Source organism: Quercus robur, chromosome 5 (genome assembly GCF_932294415.1).
Source record: "Quercus robur chromosome 5, dhQueRobu3.1, whole genome shotgun sequence".
Classification (NCBI taxonomy): Eukaryota; Viridiplantae; Streptophyta; class Magnoliopsida; order Fagales; family Fagaceae; genus Quercus; species Quercus robur.
In genome coordinates, this window is record NC_065538.1 from 62,215,390 (window position 1) to 62,231,809 (window position 16,420).

General features: G+C 31.9%; 1 long non-coding RNA gene across 2 annotated transcripts; it reads right to left on the reverse strand.

Moving 5' to 3' along the window:
- Positions 1-8,409: 8,409 nt before the first annotated feature.
- Positions 8,410-13,658, reverse strand: LOC126726596 (uncharacterized). Of its 2 annotated transcripts, none has more exons than XR_007655999.1 (4): positions 13,500-13,658; positions 12,451-12,511; positions 10,383-10,659; positions 8,410-8,712 (listed from the first exon to the last, which is right to left on the reverse strand). It is a non-coding gene; the product is annotated as an uncharacterized LOC126726596 (long non-coding RNA). The 2 variants fall into 2 exon arrangements; XR_007656000.1 differs by having other exon boundaries at positions 10,383-10,664.
- Positions 13,659-16,420: the final 2,762 nt, after the last annotated feature.

Sequence of the window (16,420 nt, forward strand, 5' to 3'; positions counted from 1 at the left end):
AGAAAATCAAACAATTTAAATTTATATCCACGAAAAACTCCCTCTCCCCTTTTTCCAAAATTAATTCCCTACATTCATTGGATATGTTGTCATTCGTTTACTTATTTGTTTCCCCCCCAAAGTACTGCACTCCAGCATTAATTTTTAAATATTCATATTTATTGGATTTAATTTCTCTCATTAATATCAATCACTAAATTAGTAAAATAGCCCGAAAAAGAATTGCCTAATTACGGCCAGACATTAACTTGGTGAAGGAAAAATGCATTAATATTTATTACTATAAAGGGTGGAGATCCTTCCAAGATATGGAAGTTTGAAAATAAATAATAACAAAAACATGACATCTATTAAAGGGAAAGCTTGAAAACAAAGACCGAAATATACTTAAAATTAAATGGGGCACAAAATTGTGAATACGTAACCCCTATTTGTCATTAGTGGGGCACGGACTTGTGAATACCTAACCCCTATTTATCATTTAAGGGAAGCAACCCCCTCCCAAGTCTTGCACTCTGGCATTAATTTTTCAATGCTCATAATTATTGGATTTAATTTTTCTCATTAATGTCAATCACTGAATTAGTAAAATAACCCAAAAAAATATTGCCTAATCATGATCAGGCATTAACTTGATAAAGAAAAAATGCATTAATATTTATTACCACAATCTCCTTCGAAGACATGGAAGTTTGAAAATAATAATAAAGACATGATCTACTAAAGAGAAATTTTGAAAACAAAGGCCCAAATATACAAAAATTTAAATAAAATAAGATAAAAATGATAAAGGGATGAAATCGAGTTAAAATTTTGGAATTGAACCCAAGATCTCTTATTTGAAATAAAATAAGACAAAACGCCAATTGGTTTTTGGAGTAGGTAGGAATTGAACCCAATAAATCTTATTCAACCATTAGGGACTTTACCAGTGAAGCTAACTGGAACTCACACATACAAGTCAAACCTAAATTCATTAATTAATGAGAAAATAAAACAATTTAAATTTATATCCACGAAAAACTCCCTCTACCCTTTTTCCAAAATTAATTCCCTACATTCATTAGATATGTTGTTATTCATTTACTTATTTGTTTCCCCCCAAAGTACTGCACTCTAGCATTAATTTTCAAATGTTCATATTTATTGGATTTAATTTTTCTCATTAATGTCAATCACTAAATTAGTAAAATACCCCCAAAAGTAATTGCCTAATCATGGTTAGACATTAACTTGGTAAAGAAAAAATGCATTAATATTTGAATAATGCTACAGACACAAACTATTTTACAACAATTTTGCAAACTGCTGACGTGGCAAATTCTTACTAGTTTTAATATAGGCTCATCACTAACATCACATTTTTACTTACAATAAGTATTTGAAAAATGCTAAAGTCACATCAGCAGTTTGTAAAAATGTTGTAAAATAGTTTGTGTCCATAACATTACTCTTAATATTTATTACCATAAATGGTGGAGATCCTTCCAAGATATGGAAGTTTGAAAATAATAATAAAAACATGACATCTATTAATGGTAAAGTTTGAAAACAAAGACCCAAATATAATTAAATTTAAATGGGGCACAAACTTGTGAATACGTAACCCCTATTTGTCATTAGTGGGGTGTAAACTTGTGAATACCTAGCCCCTATTTATCATTTAAGGGGAGCAACACCCCCCCCCCCCCCCCCACCCCCCAAAAAAAAGTCTTGTACTCTAGCATTAGTTTTTAAAAGCTCATAATTATTGGATTGATTTCTCTCATTAATGTCAATCACTAAATTAGTAAAATAGTCCTAGAAGTAATTGCCTAATCACGGCTAGACATTAACTTGGTAAAGAAAAAATGCATTAATATTTATTACCATAAAGGGTGGAGATCCTTCCAAAATATGGAAGTTTGAAAATAATAATAAAAATATGACATCTATTAAAGTGAAAGTTTGAAAATAAAGAGCCAAATATACTTAAATTTAAAGGGGGCAACAACTTGTGAATATGTAACCCCTATTTTTTATTAGTGGGGCACAAACTTGTGAACACCTAACCCCTCTTTATGATTTAAGGGGAGCAACCACACACCCCCCCCCCCCCCCCCCCCCCAGTCTTGCACCCTAGCGTTGATTTTTAAACGCTCATAATTATTGGATTTAATTTCTCTCATTAATGTCAATCTCTAAATTATTAAAATAGCCCCAAAAATAATTGTCTAATCACGACCAAACATTAACTTGGTAAGAAAATGCATTAATATTTATTACCATAAAGAGAGGAGATCCTTCCAAGAAATGGAAGTTTGAAAATAATAACAAAGACATGACATCTACTAAAGAGAAATTTTGAAAACAATGGCCCAAATATACACAAATTTAAATAAAATAAGATAAAAATGATAAATAGATGAAATAGAGTTGAAAATTTGAAATTGAACCCAAGATCTCTTATTTGAAATAAAATAAGACAAGACGCCAATTGATTTTTGGTGTAGGTGCGGATTGAATCCAAAATATTTTATTCAACCATCAAAGACTTTACCAGTTGAGCTAATTGGAACCCACACGTTCAAGTCAAACCTAAATTCATTAATTAATGAGAAAATCAAACAATTTAAATTTATATCCACGAAAAACTCCCTCTCCCCTTTTACCAAAATTAATTCCCTACATTCATTGGATATGTAGTCATTTATTTACTTATATGTCCCCCCCACCCCCCCCCCCCCCCCCAAAAAGTACTGTACTCTAGCATTAATTTTTAAACATTCATATTTATTGGATTTAATTTCTCTCATTAATGTCAATCACTAAATATGTAAAATAACCCCAAAAGTAATTGCCTAATCACAGCCAGACATTAACTTGGTAAAGAAAAAATGCATTAATATTTATTACCATAAAGGGTGGAGATCCCTCCAAGATATGGAAGTATGAAAATGATAATAAAAACATGACATCTATTAAAGGGAAAGTTTGAAAACGAAGACCCAAATATACTTAAATTTAAATGGGGCACAAACTTGTTAATACATAACCCCTATTTGCCATTAGTGGGGCATAGACTTGTGAATACCTAACCCCTATTTATCATTTAAGCGGAGCACACCCCCCCCCCCCCCCCCGCCCCCCCTTCCCTCCCAAACAAACACACACACACACACAAAAATAGTGTCTAAGATAATGGCCGAAAATACCATTTTGATCCCTACATTTTGAGGTCATAGTCAATTTAATTTATACATTTTGGTAGAAGTCAATTTGATCCTTATTATTTTTAACTTATAGTCCATTTGGTCCTTACCGTCAACTCACTAAGAGAAAATGCTTACATGGCTAATGATGTGCATAGTTGGCACATTTCACGCCTACATGGCTTATAAATATTATTAAATTTTTTAATAAACATTAAAAAATTCCTCGCAAGCATTTAAATTGAAAAAAAAAAAAAAATAACAATTTTTTTAATGTATTTAAAAGATAGAAAAACAAAAATGAAAGATGAATCCCAATTTTTCTTACAATTTATTGCTAACCAAACACAAAAATAAAAAACTCATTTCGACTAGATTTGAATGAACTCAGCAATTAACAGTCACTCTCGTATGTTTTGCTCATACGAATACACAACCAATCAAATTTAACACTAAAACAAATTAAATTTATAAATCTCAGACACGAAAATCAACCAAAGTAGCAGCAAGGGCCTTGCTTTTAGGATTCCATCATCCTCATTGTCCGAATCATCCTCAAGTTCGGTGTCACTCAAGGTAGCAGCAAGGGCCTTGCTTTTCCTAATGGTCTTGAGATAAGTCGGGCACTCTTGTTTCATGTGTCCGAAACCTTGACACCTAAAGCACTTTGGTCTTGAGGGAACCGTGTACTGACCGCCATCTCTAGCATCCTTCTTCCCTTTGTCTTGGCTCTTGAACTGAGACGAACTGGACTGCTTGCGGTCTTTGTCAAATCCTTTAGCATTGACAAACTTCATAAACTTTTTGAATTGCCTTGTAATGTAGGATTTTATTTTAGAATCTTCATCGTTTGAAGACTCATCTGTGTTACTACTTTTGGCCTTCAGTGCCATGCTCTTTCCCTTACTCGATTTCCCAATCCTTGTTAAACCCAACTCATAGGTCTGCAGATTGCTAACCAGTTTTCTCAAAGGAATTTTGTTAATATCCTTTGATTCCTCAATTGCGGTGATCTTGGCATGAAATCTCTCGGGTAGAGATCTGGAAACCTTTCTAACAATCTTGGGTTTGGAAATGATTTCCCCAAGATTAAAGGTTGAGTTCACTATGTCTTTAAGCTTAGCATAGAACTCATCAAACGACTCATCCGTTTCCATCTTAATCTCTTCAAAGCTTGTAGTAAGTCTCTGAAGTTTCGAATCCTTGACAACCTTGATTCCTTCATAGGTTGTCTAGAAGATGGTCCATGCTTCCTTTGGAATTTCAGTAGAGGATATCTTCTTAAACTCCTCGTTCGTGACTGCACTAAATAAAGCATTCAATACCCTACTGTTGAAGTTAGCTGCCTTAATCTTAGCATCATCCCAATCGGCCGACGCTTCCTTTGACTTGGTCCAACTTATCTCCACAGTTTGCCACACTTTTTCATCTAATGACTGCAAGAAAGTTCTCATGTGTACTTTCCAATATGCATAGTTAATGCCATCAAATAAATGAGGTATAATCAACGATTGTCCTCTATCTATATGATAACAGGGGTCAATGGATCACATAGCAAAAATTAACCTTAATCAGAGTGTGTCGGCTCTGATACTAATTGATAGGCCAAGACTGTATTGACCCATTGTGATGAATTAAACAATTAATTAGCCAAGTTAATTACTTAATCCGATTAACATGATATACGCGTTGTAGCACAAACAAATCACCAACTAAGTTAATATACATCGGAAAATAAAGTTGACATGATAATTTGTTTACGAATGGGGAAAACCTCTAAGGGAAAAACCTCACTGGGTGATTTTAAAGTCACCACTCCCGAGAATCCATTATTATCACAACAAACGGTTACAAGTAAAGGAATCCTAGTACCTTATACCAACCTACAGTTGAACCCTTACTCCAATACCCAATTGAACTTGTTTTATAGTGACAATCTCTTCTTTTTAATGCACGGCTCTCAGTACGTGACTAACCAATCGATGCACGAATCCAAGTACGTGACTAACTACCAACTTGAGAATGATGTTGACTGCAAAGTTCTTCAGTTTATCAACACGATAAAGATCACGAAACTCCTTAGTTACAAAACCCTACGACGTACAAACGTAGCAGCTTCTTCAAGAGAAAGATAAACTAGGGCATATGTCTTAGATCGCAATATACTTGAACAAAACCTTTGCATCAAGTTGCACCTACTTGCATCATTTATGACGGCCCTTAAAATAATCTTTATATATGTTTAGGGTTGTGAGAAAAGAAAGCTTAAACAAATATACACAGATATATGTGAAATCAGATCTAAAAAACTAATTTTCGTAAATCTCGATAGATAGGTTATCTATCAAGCAGCTGTCAAGCATTGAGCTGAAGATCTTTTTTAAACTTCGATAGATGCTATCTGTCGAGCTAGCTGTCAAGATTTAAAATACAACACTTCTTCACTTGATTTTTGGACAGATTTGCATGATTTTAACACTTGGACTTGAACTCTTGTTCCTTAAAGTATCAAACACATCCTAGATCTACCCAATTACAAGTAAAATGCGTTTTGTCAAAGGATTAGCCAATTCTAGATGACATATGTTCCTAACATGATTCACATATGTTCTAACAAAATGTATGGGTTTCAGGTGAGAAGGATTTCGAGTCATGTATATCAGATAGAGGTGCAGGTTGGGTCTGAACCCGACCCGACTTGGAAAGTGCTCAGTCCAACTAGTTACGATATACCACTTTAGTAATAAGTAATATTAAAAAAGAACAAGAAAAAAAGAAAAAGAGAAAAAAAAAAAAAGGAGGATCTACCTCAGACAAAATTAATATATAAAATAACCTAAATAATTACAACAAATGAAGTGAGACATAATGAATGAATCTATACAGAAATACATGTCGCAATAACCCAAAGCACGAGACAATTTAAACAATGATCTACTAAAAAAATGTATTTAATCGAATCTCTAATAAACACCTGGAATAAGTGATACTAGTCCAAAAGCACATGGCAAGTAAAAGCTTCCAGAGTCACTTGACCAAACTAAGTGTGCATTTGGCATTGACTTAAAAAAATCAGTTTGTTTTACTATTCAGCTTATTTTTGTTATTATTCATGAGTCCCATTGCACTTTTTGATACAATTTATGAGTTTTACTTTACTATTTTAGTTATCTTTTACATTTATTTACGGTACTTTTAACAAAAAGTTTTCAATTTCAACTAAATAAACTGTTCCCAAACAGACTCTAAGGATGCCAAATTGCAAAAATATGAATAATAAAAATCATCTACAACACCCTTCTAATATATATATATATATATATATATATATATATATATATATCTACGACACTAAGGCTATGTTTGGCTCTATGTAAAACGTTTTTCAAGTGTAAAATATTTTCAGGTGAAAATTTTTTTCGAAAAAGAAAATATTTTTAGGTGTTTAGTGGCACTCTAAAAAAATGCTTTGAAAAACACATTTTCTACTAGTTATTCACATTTTCTCAGCTTCCAAACAAATATATAATATCATTTCTCAATATAAAAACACAAAAAAAAAAAAAAAACAAAACCAAACAAAAACATTCATCAAATCTGGTCAAATTGAGAGAGAGAGAGAGAGAGATCAGTCATGGGCTAGCCGGTGTTTTGATCTAGAGGCAGCAGAAGCAAGATTGAGCGGCGAAGGCGACTGCGATGGGTTGCTCGACTTACAGTGGTTTACTCGACATGGGTAGAGAGAAAGAAGGAAAATCGATGACATGGGTGGCAGCCTCTCTCTCTCTCTGGGTTCAGTTTTTTTTTTTGGAAAATGGTTTGAACATAGAATAGATGTGTAATTTATTTTACACTTTAGGCCTTCATATTTTACAGTCAACGGAAATGATTTTCCGTTTGACTTAGTTTTCCGGCCAACCCAAACACCCCTGGTGGTGTAAAATATTTTTCGTATTCTTTTTACATCCGAAACAAACACAACCTAAGAGTCTGTTTGATTAGAGAAGTAGAAAAGTGAGAAGATAAAAAATAGGAAAGAGATAGAAAAGTATAAGGATAAATTAAAAAAAAAAATAGTTTTCTCCTATTTGTGTTTGGTTAAGAGGATGGAAAAGTGAAGAAATAAAAAATTTATTTGTTTGGTTGAGAAGAAAATGAGAGTATGGAAAAATGAAATTGATATAAATTTACAATTATATCCCCATTAAATAAAACACAAAAAGCAACAAATTTTTTTAGCAAAACAATTGTGTATTTGCAAACAAAAAAGTAACACATTTTTTTAGCAAAAATAATTGTGTATGTGCAATGCAAGTGAAAGAAAAGAAGAAGAAGAAAAAGCCCGAGACGAAACAAAAAGACAAAACAAAACAAAAAGAAAAAGAAAAGAAAAGAAAATTGAGTGATTTTCTTTCTCTCAGTTTTCTTCCCATTTTGGATAGAACTTTCTAGTGGACCCAAGAAGAAAACACCTAGATCTCATCACACATTTTCCCTCCCGCCCAACCAAACACCCTCAAAAAAATTTCCCTTATTCATTTTTTCTCCATTTTTTTTTTTTTTTTTTTTCATCCTCTCTAAAATCTACCCTACCAAACACACCTTGAGATAAGAACATAGTAAATTTCTTGGCCCCACGATTTAATTCTAATAATATTAGTATTTTTTTTCATCAGTTTGATTTTTTTTATTATTATTAATAATATGGCAATTTTATCTTGATCATTTTCAATAATTCCAATAAATAGTGTACCAAGATATTATTGTGAAAATATGACTCTTGATTAATTTCGAAAGGAACATTTATCTACCTCAAAGAATTCTCTCTATAATATCTTGTGCGATTTCTAACACTTTTGAATGGTGAAGTCTTAAGCTTTGCATAATTACTTTATCCAACTCAAAGAATTCTCTCTATAATATCTTGTGTTTTCTAATACTTTTGAATGGTGAAGTCTTGCGCTTGCATAATTACCTTATCCAAGTCAATTTATGCTCCATTTATTGAAGTAAAATATTTTACGTGTACACTATTTTTTTTTTTTTTTTTTTATGTAAATATATATTTCTCAGAAATTGTTTCCCCATTTTTAGGTGTTTATTTGCAAGTAAAATATAATCAAACTTGTAAAATATTTTCTTCCATTAATCGTAAAATCCTTTATAAAAAAATATTGTAAAATGTTTTTAACTTTGAAAATTTGGTAACAAAGATTGCTTCAAGAATTGAAGTGCAACTTTTAGAAACCTTCCCATATCAGGTTTATTAATAACAATATCTCAATTTCAGGTTTTTTTTTTTTTTAGATACAAATTGTTTGGAGCGCATCTTATGAAGAAAAATCATTCTTTGGCATTGAATACAAATCAGCTCCCCAATATTGTCTTCACATCATAGGAGGTAAGTCTTTCTCTAACATACCTTGAACCCTCAAGATGTGATTTTCACCAACAAACCAGTTAGACCCAGGTCCCCAAAGAGCCAGCACTCAGCAACAAGTCGCAACGAATACTGAATCATCTGTAAGAAAATTAAAATGAACTAGAGGGAGGAGAGAGGAGATTTCAATCACCCCAAACAATATTTAAACAAAGGAAAACTAAAGAATAAAAGAATTAAAAGGTGACCCTTCCAGATTGATTAGCTATTCCAAATTACATAAAAATATAGCCAAACAAAGACAGCATGAAGAATATTTAAAATGAATTCAATTTGACTAAAAGAGGTTACATATAACAATTTTCAATCAATGTTTTATAAGAATTAAATCGATCTAAAACAAATTTCTGCGTAAAAAAGAAAAAATATTGACCAAAAAATATTTTTAAGATATGCAAATTTTGCCTCCAAATATTCGCATGTTCAATTATGAATGAATGAATGAATGAAGTACCATTTCTTGATACTTCTTTCTTTCTACTAGAAAAGACAAGATAACCTTCAATTATTTAAAAAAAAGAAAAGAAAAAAAAATGGATATGATAACCTTCGTGCTGCAATCTCATCATCACAACCTAGAGTTATATATTTTATTCCAAATCACATCTCAGATTATTTTTTATTCTCTTCCACATTATAATATGAAAAGCTGAATGGAGATGACAATTCTTCTGATCATATCACTTATTTTTATATAAAAGACCTGGTTGAAATTTTTCCTCACAAGCCTCATTGTGCATCAGAGGACATATGTTGGCATTACCATAAATTCAAGGGTCATCGTAATGAACAATGCATTAGTTCATTATTTGTATTCATTGTCTCAAACGGATAGTCAATAGCATATCGTAAGTGACTTTCTGATTTCTCCACAGCGATTGATTATCCCAAACACAAAATCAATATAAACCATATTATATAAGCAATGATCCTCACAGATAGACAAGATGTAAAGAGAAGTACAAAACTATTGTTTTCCCAAAGATATATGATGAATCCACTTAAATAAATTGGAACTATTATTTTCCCAAAGACATATTATTGTGATAGATTGGTGTTAACTGTGCAAAAGTCCTGAGGAGTCTGTGGATCACCTTTTGCTTCCTTGCCCTATAACTTCAAAATTGTGGAATATGGTTTTCAATTTATTTGGTGTTCAGTGGGTTATGCTGCTAAGAGTTTTGGATATGTTATCTTCTTGGCAAGGTTGGTTTGAGTGTCACCAGTATAAAAGAATTTGGGAAGCAGTTCCTCATTGCTTAATGTGGTGTTTATAGTAGGAACGTAATGCTAGAAGTTTTGAGGACCGTGAAAGGACCATCCCTTATCTGAAGTTGTTTTTTCTGAATTCCTTATTTCACTGGCTGCCATCTTTGGGTTCCCTTTTCTTCACTTCTCTTTTAGATTTTATTGATCATTGTAATTTACATATGACTATGATGGTCTCTAGTATACTCCCTGTATACAGTGTTTTTCCTTTTCAATAGAGTATGTTATTTATCGATTAATAAATAAATTTGGAACTAAAAGAAGGCTTTTGAGAATTAATTGGCTAACTTATGGTCGTAGATGGGTGCACGAGAAACATACATTCATGCATCACAAACAAAGGACTAAAGTTTTTATTTCAGTAAATAAGAAGTCACATCAAAGTAGTTCATCAAAATGAGTTTGTTCCATGTGTATCTTGTATAGGTTAAGTGAGATTCAACTGCTGAACACAGAGAGAGAGAGAGAGAGAGATGACTTACTCATTGTATGTATTTGGGGATTTCGCCTTTTCTTAGAAGGGAAAGAGAGTACTCAGCAGTGTCAATAAGGTCTTCAATGTTATGCAGGGATGTCTCTTCAGAAGCCAACAGGAAGATAGCACGAACCTCTGCTTTCTTAGCCAATCTTGCTGCAAAAGTGAGTGGAAGCTTTGGGGAGTTGATGCTTCGCAATATCTGGCGATAAAGAGAGAGAACTCGTCCTCTATTCCTCGCCAAATCCTCTGCTGTTGCCCATATGAGACCTTTTGCCATTTCTCTGCACTGGAAAAAATTTACTACGTACTTGTTTTCTAATAAATTGGTGGGGTTGAATTCATCCAATACAAAACAAGTAAAATGTTATCAACATTAGATATATATCTTCCTATAATTTAATGCAGATTATTAGTGTCCCTCTTCCGACGGAAAGAACCTTCACATAGCAAAAATAGAAAATTTTAAATTGTGTGGTTTTTAAGAGACATCCAAAATCACAGTAAAGTCCTCATAGATATGGTGATAAAATTAATAAGGCATAACAGCAGAAGTACTGGCTAGAATACAAGCGTAGCATCAACATTCAAGATATGGAAATGTACCCTTACAAAGTTATCATTCAAACAAAAAAAATATGAATCAGCAATGCCTCAGAGCATATTTGACACACACGGTTGAGAGCAAGAGGCACCGACTACCACCCTCCCCCACCCCCCCCCCCCCCCCCCCCCCAAAAAAAAAAGTAGCTGGTATATATGGGCTGAGCCCTACCAGCCCAAACAAAATTAATAAGGTTGAATTCAGCATCATTGACAAGTACACAGGCTGTATACAATAGGGAACAAAAAAACAAAAAGAACATGAACAAGAACAAGAAAATCAGCTACTAATGAAAGCTCAAGGAATCCAGAAAATCTAGAAACTATTTGTATCGTCTGATTATCACTCCCAAATCTTGCAAGAAGCTATAACTAAAAAGGACAAATAAATTATCAGTTTGTTTTTTTAATGACATGGAAGGGCCCTTTGGACCCACTCCTGGGAGTAAACTACTGATAAATAAATTATCAGTGATGAAGAAAGAACAAAAAAATCATACATCTGTCCTCATTAGAAAAGGCACAATTACAAACTATATAATTTAGAGCCAACAATTGCTAGAAGCAAAAAAAAAAAAAAAAAAAAAACTCATTTTTTAACTGTACATGTCAATAAATAAGATAACCCATCACAATTGCTTTTTCATTGACTAAACAAGATTTTCAACTAATGGAAATATAATTTTTTAATTATGATAGTACAGGTGCATGTGGTGATTGCTGAACTATTTGACAACCAACATCCACGTGGTTAACAATACAAACTTGGAGTCAGTAACCCCCATAGTATAATAGGAAACAACTATCAAATGGCGAAGAGGCTAATTTTCTACATGGCCACCTGATGAAAATAGTGCACCACAATGAGATAATATTCTCAATTAAAACATTCAAAAGAACATAAACTTCACCTCAATACACACAGCTAATGCAAATTTGAGTTTTTTTTTTTTTGGGTTAGTTTACACACCAACCAATGGGATACACTCTTATGTGGAAATGAGGTCACATTTCAGCTTGAACTCATTGACTTTTCTCTGTTTTTTTCTCAATTAGATTGAACCAAAAAAATTGCACAGACAAAACATCATGAACAAAGTATCCATAATCACCAACTCTGATAATTTCTCAAGACATCATGAGTAAAATGAGCAATAAATTCCTCATAACAAATCAAATGCAATTTGAACAATAAGATTTTAAAAACATGTACACACTTAAAATGCCTCATTGAAGACGTTCATATACAACAACAACAACAACAACAAGCAGCCTCATCAAAGACATTCATATACACGTTAAAATTTAGCTCATCCCACAAGCATTCTTTGTAAAATGTATAATTATTAAAATCTTCCACAATGTCATAACAAGATACTTACAAGTAGCTCTCTTATTTCCTTACAAAACAATAAGTTTGAAAATAACTATTGCTGCCTTTAGAAAATCCCAATTAAGAAAATTCTACTTACCAGTTACCTCGCAAGGCTAACCAAGTTCAACTCAAGTGCGCCAAGCAATGTCAACTTGAACCTATTGAACAATAGTACAACCCTATCAAAAAGACACAAGACTAAAGCTAGCTCTTCTGATGGGAAATTAAATCCATAGAAAAATAGAAACACATCTATTCATAAGTATATGATATAAATGCTTAACCCTTCAAACCCATTAAGACAACCACGAAAAAGATCCAAAGCAGTACTCAAACTCCACTTTTAGTCCATCAAAAACCTCTAAGTCTTAACTACATGATTACCCAAAACAACACGCAAGCGACCATTAAGCTTCCAAAATAAGCTCCCATCACACCCCTCTAACCCCAGTCCTAAAGACCACCTAAATAAAGTCTTAGAATGTGTCTTTGGAGTTCAAATATGGTTTCTATGGCTTAATTTGATATTACAAAATTGTTTTACCAATATTGCACTAAACACAAAACCTTTCTAAGCCTAAAACCCGATTCTTGGGAACTTCATACAAATATAATTCTAAAATTACCAAACTTCTCACTAAGCATCATTTTATACTCCACAAATAAGTCCCTATATACTGTTTTTGAATTCCCGAGCTTTCATCATGAACACACCAATTTTTCAATATCTTAGAGACCCATTTTGAGAATTGTTGGCCAGCTTCAATAGGAGTATAAAAACCTTGTTTTTATATCATAATGAAAAACATCCGAAAGTTACTCATATCCCAACTAAAAAGCTGCTACGGCTAAAATGTATGTCTAAAACTATGTACTTTTGGTTTCAACAATCTCATGGAAAGCTTAAAATCCTAATTTCCCAGACACATTACAGCAACATAACTCAAAAACAAACAAAGCTTTAGTTTTTTTTTTTTCTAGTTTACTCAACACCAATCCAAGTAATCTAAACAGAAATTTGGTATTTTTATTTTGAACCCACTAAACTTTTTAACTAATCCAAACTCTTCACAATCAACTCATAATAATCATAATCAAACCATTTCGCCTTTTCAATGCTTAATTTGTTAGAAATATGGATCTTACCTTAAAATTTATTGGTTGGCCGAAAGTTGTAGGATCTTTTCTTCCCAAAGTTGTTGTTTTTTCACTACCTGTGATAGGAATGAGTGAAGAGGAAAGGATGCGTGTGTGTGTGTTTTAAGAGGTTATTGGGCTTGGGTTTTACTAGTCGCCCTTATCGAAAGCTTTTTAGCCCAAGTCTTATAACAAAGGACATTGGACTCCTAATAAGATTTATTTCTGAAAATCCTTGCGCCAACACAGACTTCGTTATTCATTGTGATTTTGGTCTGAAATAATTTCCCTTATATATACATTGTCTTTTTTGGTAATTTATTCCTCAAACTGTCACTTTTATAAGTACTAATCAAACACTTAGTTTTTTTTCATTATGCACTTTTTAACAGTTTTTACCAAACACTTAGCTTTTTTAAACTCCACTTTTTCATTATGCACTTTTAACAAAACTCCACTTTTTTATTATGCACTTTTACAAAAAGCTGAACCAAACTCACCCTGAGTCTCTGAGATGTACGAGGAACAAGAGATTTATAGACATGTGAGAAAGAGAGAACAACAGATTTAAATAAGAGAGAGAGAGAGAGAGAGAGAGAGAGAGAGAGAGGGTGGTTTGTTTATGAGAAACTGAGAAAGAGGTGAGGGTATGAATTTTTGGTTTTTTTTTTTTTTTTAATCGTACTTGCTAGTATTAAAGAGTTAAAATATTTTAATGGCATAAACATATTGAATTTTAAAGATATTTTTATATTGATTATTGTACTCAAAAGTATTTTAAATGATAAATATTTATTTAAAATTTATAATAAATGAGAAATGTTATGTTCACAATATTTTCACAATAAATTCACAACAAATTTGAAGTGATGGGTTATTATGAGTAGAAAAAAAAGTAATTCAAATTAGAACCAATAACAATTTATCACCTATGATTTGTTGTAAAAATATTATGGACGTAACATTTCTCATAATAAATTGCTAGAAATTTCATTTTGTTTTAAGCCTCCTTTGTACCTGAATCTCTTTAGATATTTTAAAATTTCAATCAAGATTGTTAATTTGTATATATTTATTTTATTTATTTCACATTAATTAATTATAACATCATCGTGGTTCGACCTCAGTCAAACCTAGGTCTGATCTTAAAATCCTTAAACCTTTTCTTTTACTAGTTCTTTAAACGGTTCAGGTATGAAAAACCATGGTATTTCTATAGGTTTTCTTTCGCTTGAAAAAAAAAAACTAAAGAAAATATTTTATTTTTTGGCGTTTGGTTTAATCTTGAATTTTTTTAAGAATTATTTTCTGTGTTTAGCATGTTGTAAAATATGATAATACAAAAAACCCTAAATGCAAAAACATGTCATGGAATTTGGTTTAGCTGATTAATTGTATGGATTCCAATAAGCTCAACTTGTAAATTCTATTGCTATTGAACAAGAGATTTGAGATTCAAACCTAATCTACACCAAAAACCAATTGGTGTTTTAATCAGATAATAAAAAATAATTATCATAGAGCGAACGCTATAGGTTAATATTCTATCGTACTTATTTAAATTAAAAATATGTTGAAACAAACAAGACTTTATAATTTCTTTTGCTATGATGTGCACAATTTGTGATTGGTTGAAAAAATTTCTCTCTATTATAAATTTGTAACCTCAAAATTTTTAGTTTGCAAAATTGAAAATGATTCACAAATGTAAATTTGTATTGATGACAAAGTGGGTATGATCATTTGCCAAGAAACAATTAGTGTCTTGATCTGATGATAAAAAATAACTATCATGAAGTGGAAGCTATAAGTTGAAATATATTGTGTTTATTTAAAATATAAAAAATGCTGAAACAAACAAGACTTTATAATTTATTTTGTTATGATGTGCACAATTTGTGATTGGTGGAAAATTTCCTCCCTATTAAGAAATTTGTAAACTCAAAATTTTAAGTTTGCAAAATCAAAAACGATTCACAAATGTAAATTTGTATTTATGACAAAGTGGGTATGATCATTTGCCAAAAACCAATTAGTGTCTTGATCTGATAATATAGAATAATTATCTTGGAGCAGACACTATATGTTGAAATTTTATTATTCTTATTTAAAATATATAAAAAAATTGCTGAAACAAACCAGAACTTCTAATTTCTTTTGTTATGATGTCCACAATTTGTGATTGGTTGAAAATTTTCCTCCCTTTTAAGAAATTTGTAAACTCAAAATTTTTTGTTTGCAAAGTCAAAAATCGAAAAGGATTCACAAATGTAAATTATTATTAACAACAAATTGGATATGATCATTTTCCAAACATTAAATCTAAAATCATGAAAAAAAAACATAATTGAACTCATATCAAGAATCCTATCTTAGTCAATTGAAATGAAGAAAAAACCAATTTAAATAATTAAAGAGCAACTACTATAGGAAAAATTAGATCACATAAATAATACTAATAATCTTTAACAATGGTTCGCCTCAACCTTAATTAAAAATGCAGCTCCTCGTAATATTTGAAAGAAAACATAAAAATTAACTACTAAAAATTAAACTAAACAAATAAATTTAAAAAAAAAACAAAAAAAAACTGTCATGGACGAAAACTACAAAAACAGCTGCCATCCGCGGCTCCTCTGCCTCTCTATATGTTCAGCCCTAGCAGTCTCCAACCTGCTTTATTTTCTGATTTGCTCCTCTTTTACGCATACATGCACTCCGACCTAAATAAAAACTCCCAAGCATATGTGTCGGTGAAGAAATAAAGAGCCCACAAGAAACATGCAACCAAGAATTATGACTGTAAAGCCCACAATGTTGCCAAATAGTTGTTTGAATATTTGAGGTTTTGCTTCCTTGGCAAAGTTTCCACGTCAATATGATTCTTTGGGCCTAACTCGTCTTTTCCTTGGTTTAATCTTTGTTTTTCA